Below are 9120 nucleotides of genomic sequence, written 5' to 3'. Positions count from 1 at the left end.
GCCTGTTCGTTGAAAACCTGGAAGGAGCAGCACTTGAATGGTTCGCACGCCTTCGTCGTAACACCATCGGGAGTTTCCGACAGCTCGCATCGGAATTTATCAAGCAATACTCTGTATTCATAGACAGAGAAACTTCCGATATTGACCTCTGGAGTTTCTCCCAGAGGGAAGACGAACCCTTCCGCGAGTTTATCAGTCGGTTCAAGCTGATAATGTCAAGGGTCAGTGGGATAAGCGACAAAGTGGCCATCGACGCGCTGAGAAAGACGCTCTGGTACAAGTCGAAATTCAGAAAGTGGATAACTCTCGACAAACCACGAACGATCCAGGACGCCCTCCACAAAGAAACGGACTATATCATAGTAGAGGAGGAAACTAAAGTCTTATCGCAAAAACATAAGGCAGTAAGACCATCCTCGAAAGACGTAGACCCGAAAGGGAAAAAGAAGAACTCTCGTAACGGCAAGTACGACCATCACGAGGGGGAAGATCTCCAGGGGGCGCATAACTATGCGATCAACTCGGATCAGGGTCGGACCACGGGCAACACATGGACTCGCAGCGAGTTCCACCAATCCCGAGGACATTCCACAACCAACTGCCGCGAAGCTACTCGCTGGAGAGCTCTCGGAAGTAACTAGCGTCAAGGATCTGATCCTCGATTCTGATCTCCCTCCAAAGACGGACAGTAATCCGTCCGTTGAAAAATCCCCTCAACAAAACCAGCCTGGGGATAAACGCGGCAGGAGGCCAGACGACAAAGGGAACGATAACAATCGCCGCAGAGTCAATATGATCATCGGAGGATCACAATACTGCGGCGACACTGTGTCGGCCATCAAGGCTTACCAACGGAAGGCGGAGTCGAGCGCAAATTGGTCTACATGCTCTCCTCCCCGAGATGGCCAAAATTGCTCGATCACCTTCACAAAGGAAGAGGCCGGCGGCATCGATCAACCTCACTGCGACCCGCTCGTCATAGATCTTGTTATACGAGACTTAGAAGTCGGAAGGGTACTCGTCGACACGGGAAGCACGGTCAACGTAATCTTCCGCGACACTCTCAAACGGATGAGCATCAAACTCGGAGAAGTAATTCCGACGCCAAAACCACTCACGGGTTTTTCAGGCGAAGTATCGATGACTCTTGGATCGATCCAATTGTCAGTCATGGCCAAGGAGATCACGAAAATTGTCGAGTTCGCGGTGGTCGATCATCCCGCTATCTACAACGTGATCATGGGAACCTCATGGCTCAACGCCAATCAGGCAGTTCCGCCAACCTTCCACCTGGGTCTCAAATTCCCAACCCCAAGCGGAGTCGCGGCCATCTGGGGGTGCCAAAAACAGTCGCGGCAATGCTTCCTTGCAGAGCACAAGTTAAGGCAAATCACGACTTCTGCAGCTGTAAACGGCAAGCGCACGAAGATAGACCAATCTTCGGCCAAAATCACCTCGGGAAAAAATGAATTAAAAACGTCTGCCAACGCAAACGCATCGGACGTCGAAGCTCGACACAAGTCTGAAGCCCACTCTACAACTCAACCGGAACATCCGGAAAATAGCGTTGACCCAGCCACGATCGACAAGGTCAAGGCGGACATCGCGACATCTACCGCCGAGTAAGAACACTCGCGGCATGAAACAGAACTACGAGATGGCTTGATCCTCGAAAGGGGTACGTGGGCAGCTCGTCAAAAGACGAGTTCAGCTATCCCCCTCTCTAAAAAGGGGGGGAGTGGGGGCGTATACTCGTATACTCCCACTTGAAAAATCGCCATTATTGTAATAGAGTTTTTAAGAAACTTCAAAAAATTTTACTACAATATACGTTGTCCTTTTTATCGGAAAACATTTACGCTTCAGTTAAACACAAAAATTTTTCAGGACACGCCTGAAAACATTAAAACTCTTGTCTGCAGCCTCATCCGGCCCAAAAATCGTAAAAAAATCATCATCCTTCAAACGCACAAAGATACACGTATAATCCTCGAAACAACTGCGAGACGTCGCAAAGTTAAAATTCGAAGATAATACGAACAAATTGTCCGAACGCGACCACCAAAACCTTACACCCCGTTTGTCGATTGGCCCCGACGAACACGCCAGCCGTCTTAAACAAACGAAATTCGATCGCTCGGTCGCTACGTAGCGACCAAGCTCAAGCCAAGGCTCGGTCGCTACGTAGCGACCGAGCTCGAGCCAAAACTCGATCGCTACGTAGCGACCGAGCGATCGTCTCGCTTGGTCGCTACGTAGCAACCGGGCTCGAGCCGAAGTTCAGTCGCTGTGTAGCGATTGAACCCTTCCGAACATCGATACGACATCAATCCATGCATTCTCGTCAAACCTTCGAATGCTATCTCTCGAAGACCGTAGCAAGCTCAGTCCATGTTTTCTGCTATTCAAATTCATCGATCAAACTTCGCGGATTAGAAACCGCGGAAAGTTCGTTCTTTATCAAAAAGAATTCGTAGTAAACTTGTCGAGTCGGAAGACGGCCCAAAGGGATCTAAAACACGACTCGAGGCACATCCTACGATTTCATAACCAAAAGCCCGTAAACTGCAGCACGGTTTACGCTTGGTCCACAAGGAAGGATAAATGTCAAGTTTCCGCGGATAAATACGGAAGTTTTGAAGATAATTGGAAGATCGGGAAAAATGGAATATCTCCATTTTTATGCTATGACGGCTTAAGGGCAGAAGAGTAAAAGCGTAAACCGACCTTGGAGCTAGTATATAAGGAGTCCTAGGCGAGGAGCATGGCAGAGGACTTTTCAGAGCAAACTTAGCACTTAGAGCAATTTAGACAATTTTCCGTTTTTTTTATTTCGAGCTGCGACTCAATTAGGTTTAGCCGTCTTAGGGTTGCTAGAACTAGGAATCTCGCCGACAGCTCTCGAGCCCAGGCTTATACCTTGTTGTAAACGCTCATACGCAGATTCGGAATAAGATCTGCTTTGCTCTCTTTTTCGATTTCCTATTCTTATCGTTGTTATTCTCGTGTTCTGATTGCTTGACGTGTGGTAATTAGCAGATATCCGGGTCCTTTGGAAAATTAAAGTTTTCCTAGTTTCCTTATTTAAACGGAAATCGACAGTGCGAATTTCGGTTCCCACAATGACAATCTGTTTGAACGGAGGAGCCAACGGTGAAGACGTTGCGCTGAAAGTTGAAAGCCAAGGTTTCACTCTCTCCAGAAACTATAACGAGAATAAATTAAAGACTTCAACTTTTTGATTTCACTGAAAAATCTATAACAAGACGAGTCAAATCAGAATAAGACTATTGAACTTTGTAATCATCGAAACAACTTTCTACTTATACCTACAAGATCACAAGATGATTAAAACCTAACACTTACTAAGATGAAACTATCGAATAATATAAATATATAACATCAAGTTGGTTTTTTAAAATATTAAAGTTAAGTTTTCTCATGTACATATAATCTTATCCAATTATATATGAACTATAAGATTACCAAAAAAATTAGTTAGTAGTTTCATATCAAAATATTAAAATTATTTTTGGTTCAAATATTATCAAAAAAAATATATTAAGTTTTTGGTCAAAAAACCAATTTATTTGCAAAAATATAACCATAATTTGTTTTCCGAAATAAATACAATAAGTATTATTCATGCACACAATATGGATAGAATAAAAAGTAACTTATGTAATATATCACTTGGATCAATTTTTCAAAATATAATACTTGAAAATAAGGCTATACATATAAAACATAAAAAAAATGTTAAATTATATTTTGTTCACAAAAAAAAATTTGTTAAATAATAATAAAAAATAAAAAAAATCGTAAATTGTTAAATAGCAAAAATCAACATTACAAATTGAAAAAACACTCGCGCGGACGCGCATGTCAAAGTCTATTAGTCTTAAAACATAAGAGGGAAGTTGATAATATCAGATTAATCATCCATCCAACTTTTCCCAAGCTTTAGCTAGTAAATTACTTTATCCTTGACATTAGCCAAGTTTCATTCGACTTCAATGTGCTCAGCTGTTAGTTTTTCCAATTCAGCAACGAAGTCAAAGTTTTCAGCCTTGATAATGACATCAAGCAGATCAATTAGCGAAAAAATAGATTTTACTTTGCTCGAAGCCTCATTCCATTCAGATTCAGATTGCGTTTGTTCCTTGACCATGCGGAGAATCGACCTGTAAAGCTCCTCATTTTCTTTTTTTCTTTGTTAACAATAAATTTTATATTATAAACGTTGGAAAGAACTTTGGAATTTATGGATCTTCTAGAATAGTGGAATATAAGTGTGTTTTTTTCTAGCAAAGAAGTTTAACCTAAAAAAATGAAATGAAATAAAAAACTAAGGATTGATATCTGCATGTTTGGGAAATTTCAAATTGTGAATTGGAATTTTGGAGAAAAAAAGAACGAATATACATCTACCACGATTCGAACACGAGATCTCTAGGGAAAGGGGGAATAAAGTGTTGCCACAAGGCCAAGTGTGTTTTCTATTGTTTGTTGATGTAAGTAAATATAAATAATTCATTGATTTTTATTCAATTAAAAAAATAAAAAGCGATCCGATTCCATTTGGAATCGGATTGAACACAGGATGAGGCAAGTGTTTCAGTTTCGTAAGAGAGGGGGTTTAGTCGCTAGGTTGAGGAGAATCATCTGGTTAGAAGCTAAAACATAAATGTATTTAACCGTAAATTTTATATTATAAACGTTGGAAAGAACTTTGAAATTTCAGGATGAGTTTCTAGAATAGTTGAATATTAGTGTGTTTTTTTCTAACAAAGAAATTTAAACTAAAAAAATGAAATCAGATAAAAAACTAATGATTGATATCGGCATATTTGAGAAATTTCAAATTGTGATTTAGAAATTTGGAGGAAAAACACATTTAAACCTAAATTGTATATTACATAAGTTGGAAAGAATCCAACTTATTTTCGACGGGCCTCCAAAAGCAAATATATATATATATATATATATATATATATATATATGTGGCCGGTGCATATCACGTAACCATTAAATAAACAACATTCATAAAATGATCAATAAAAATATAAATCATCAACAAACCATTGAAATGAAAACGAATAGAACAAAATTAATATGAAATTTCATCATATAGCAGTAGAAGCAAATGTATCTGTAGTTTTCTTGTTACAGCTAGTTGAATCACTAATAACATGCAGGATTCAATTTGTTTGGAAGGTTTAGTACATGATCAGGAAGCCTATCATGAATAGTCTAAGAAAGAAGGAAAACATACAAATACAAAAAAAAAAATTAGAAACGATATACATATTTTCTCTCTGCACAATAGAACCAAAAACTGGAATAGCATTCAAAGGAGCAGGATAAGCAAATGTATCAGTAGAAGCAAGTGTATCAGTAGTTTTCTTGTTACAGCTAGCTGAATCGGTAATAACCTGTATGATTAATTTTTTTTGGAAGGTTTAGTACATGATTAGGAAGCCTATTATGAATAGTCTAAGAAAGAAGTAAATTATACAAACACAAAAAAAAAAAATTTAGAAACGATGTACATGTTTTTCTCTATGCACAATAGAACCAAGAACTGGAATATCAGTCAAAGGAACATGAGAAGCAAATGTATTAGTAGTTTGCTTGGTACAACTAGCTGAATCAGTAATAACCTTCAAAAGTCAAGTTGTTTTGGAAGGTTTAGTACATAAATAGAAAACTTTTCCTGAATAATTTAGTTGAAACAAAACAACAAACTTACCACACAACCGACAAATTTTATCAAATGCTCTAATCTCGCCGATGAAACTTCTGAGCTGACGAGTATTTCCTATGGAGATTGGGGGGGGGGGGGGGGTGGGGGAAACCTTAACAATACGTTTCAAGTCCACTAAAATCCTATAACTCAAACTTATTTCTTCCTCTTTAAAACCAAAATTTTTGGAAACCATCTTCATCAAATCTTCATACTGAAGATCTTCGTCTATGTAAATAAAAGATGCATTCCTATTCTTATCAACATTAAACTCCCAATGGAAAGATTCTTTTGAGCTCCATTGTCCACAAACACAAAAAACTTCAGCCATAGTTAAAAAAATCTGTTAAAAAATCACAAGCAAATCTCAAAAATACCAACCAGAGAGACATTTAAGTAAAGTTGTGAGTCTAGACTGTGAAAATGACGACAATCCAATCTTAAGTTTCAAAACAACTAGAAAATCCAATTGCAGAGACATTTAAGTAAACTTGTGAGTCTAGAAGGTGAAGATGACGACAATCAAATCTTAAGTTTCAAAACAACTAGAAAATCCAATCAAATAGACATTTAAGTAAATTTGTGAGTCTAGAAGGTGAAGATTGCGACAATCCAATCTTAAGTTTCAAAACAACTAGAAAATCCAATCACAACAACATATAATCAATTTATAATGAACATGAAATGATGATACCTTGATCAGATCGGAGACACGAGATAATGAGATACAAAGACGACGACGGATCGAGGACGATGCAGAGGCGCATACGACAACGGATCGAGGACGATGCATGGGCACAGACGGCGACGGATCGAGGACGACGCAAAGGCACAGACAACAACTGACGACGATACAAAGGCGCAGAGACGACGGACGGCAATACGGAGACGACGGCAAAACTTACGAAAAGTTTTTAAAATGTTTTTCTTTTATTATTTAATAATTTAGATTAAATTAAGATTATGGATAACCTGGTAATTTTCTATCGTTAAATGAAAAATTTCTGTCAAATTGGGCAATGGAGTCTATATTTGGAAGAAAAACTTGGTTTAGGGCTATATATGACAATTTCTCATATACGTATTAATATTTTGGATCAATAACACGTTGGATTCGGATATGTTTTTAGAGTTTTTAGATTATCCCTTTGGGTTCGGTCAATAATTAATATTTTTATTGACTATTAATTTTGGATCAATAACATTTCTGTAAAATTAATATTTTTATTGAATATTAATTTTGGAGTTTTTAGATTATCCCTTCTGGTTCGGTCAATAACACGTTGGATTCAAATATATTTCGTGCAATCCTACAAGGCTCGTGCGGGTATTTTAAATTTTTGATCAAATAGCGGATCAGATTTTTCGGTTCAGGTCCTGTACATATTTCGAGTTCTGGATTTTATGTCTAACTAAAAAGATCAAAAGTGCAGAAAAAGCAAAATCATACAATACATTTTTTTATGCGATAACTTTATATACCAATGGTGATGCGCCCCAGTCCATGGATCAGTCCATGGAACCAGCTCAGCATGGAGATCAGGACGTTCTGAAAAATTCAACCGAGGTTCGCCCATCCGAACGTACCAATCAGACTAACCGAGCCGTGTACCGGATCAACCCGCGTACGTCCGGAATGGAGTTTCGGCTGGAACCACAACCAGACGACCAAATTGACCGTACCAGAGCTCGTCTTTCCTGACCATCTCGACATTATAAGGACAATAGTCGAGCCAAACTTAGCTTGGGTCGTGAAGAACCCAAGACAGACATGCATTCTCACCCGGCAGCCCATCCGGACAGTCCCGCGTGTGTCCATCTCCTTACCGCCGTGCACCTATCTGGTTTGGATGAACCTGGACAGTAGCTGAAGGGTCATCCTTGACCAATCTGCACGGAAGACTGAGTCTTTGACTCCTTTATTATTTACGAGTCAATCTTTGTTATTTCCTAGATGTGTTTTTCCGCATTTCTTTATGTCTTTCTTTGACCACAAGTACTATATATATGTAGTCTCATTCTATGAATAAAATCAGTCTAAGTTTGAGTTTATTTTCGTTTTCTTTTCTCTGAGTGAGAGAGAGAGAGTTCTTTAGCTAATTCATTGGTGTGAACCGGCTTGTTGATTTGGTGGTCAACCAATTCATATTTGTGTGTTGTTTGGTGGTTAGCCAACGCATTACATTCTTTCTTAGGTGGTTAGCCTTAGATCGTGGGTATATCAAGAGTCATTCCGCATCTCTTGACGATCCTTTCAATTCATCTCAGTTCCAGAAGTGCCATTTGTCTTCTCGGATCATATCCAACACCCAGCTAAAGTGATCCTTCAATTTAGGGCGTATCAAGTGGTATCAAAGCCACTTTGGCTGGTTTGTTTCATTTCATCTTTTCATCTTATCATCTCTTCACAAATTTCTTTTATTATTTCTTGTTGGATCCGGGTTGTACCTTTACTCCCTTGTGATCGCCGTTTATAAAAAAAAACATTTTTGGCTTGAATCACTTATGAAGAGAAATCCAGGGGGAGTGGTGGAAGAGAAATCCTACTGGCTGAAGAGAAACTCAGCCTTAGGACAGTTAAGGCGGATCCATATAAAAATCTCTTCATATTTCTTTCTCTTTTCTTTTACCTATAAAAGGTTGTTTTGGTTTTTGATTGCTGATTTTGGACAGCCTATCATCCTTTGAACCAATGAAAAGAACTCTGAGCGATCACCTAAAAATCATGAGCTAAACACTTTGAGAGTGTGAAGATTTTTATCTGCTAACTCTTTTGTTAAGTGTTTTTCAGGATGTTTAGACTTCACAAGAAATCAAATCAGGCTTCAAAACCACAACAAGACGTTTTTATCCTTTTAAAACCGTGTTTGAAAAAGAGCAATTAATTTTTGGAGATAAGAAACAATTTGCTTCTAATGAGTTTGATTCTGTGCAGAAACAAAGAAACCAAAGGAAGAGCCAACACGTGTTAGATGATGATGAGAAGATGGTCAGAAATGGTGATCGTCCCTTTACCAAAGCCAAGAGAAGCAACTGTGATATGCTTGATCGAAACGAGCTTCAGACTTATGCCAGTTTGGAGAAGATGTTGCATAAAGCAATTTTTGCTATGCTATTCAGAAACTCTAAAAGAAGGGAAACACCAACACTTCTTCTGCACCAAAACAGCAATGTAATTTTTCTTCTCTTCCATATTCTGATTTGAAAACTAATGTGTTTTCTTTTGATAAAAGTAAAGCTGTGAAAACCACAAGCAAAACTCATTCTACCAGGTGCTTCAAATGTCATAGGATCGGTCATTATGCTAACAAGTGCCAAAACCAGAAACCGTTGGTGACTTTGGAGAATGACAAAGTTGAGAACCGAGCCAGAAA

The sequence above is a fragment of the Brassica napus genome, chromosome C1 (assembly GCF_020379485.1).
Source record: "Brassica napus cultivar Da-Ae chromosome C1, Da-Ae, whole genome shotgun sequence".
NCBI lineage: Eukaryota > Viridiplantae > Streptophyta > Magnoliopsida > Brassicales > Brassicaceae > Brassica > Brassica napus.
This window is presented reverse-complemented; position numbering follows the sequence as displayed.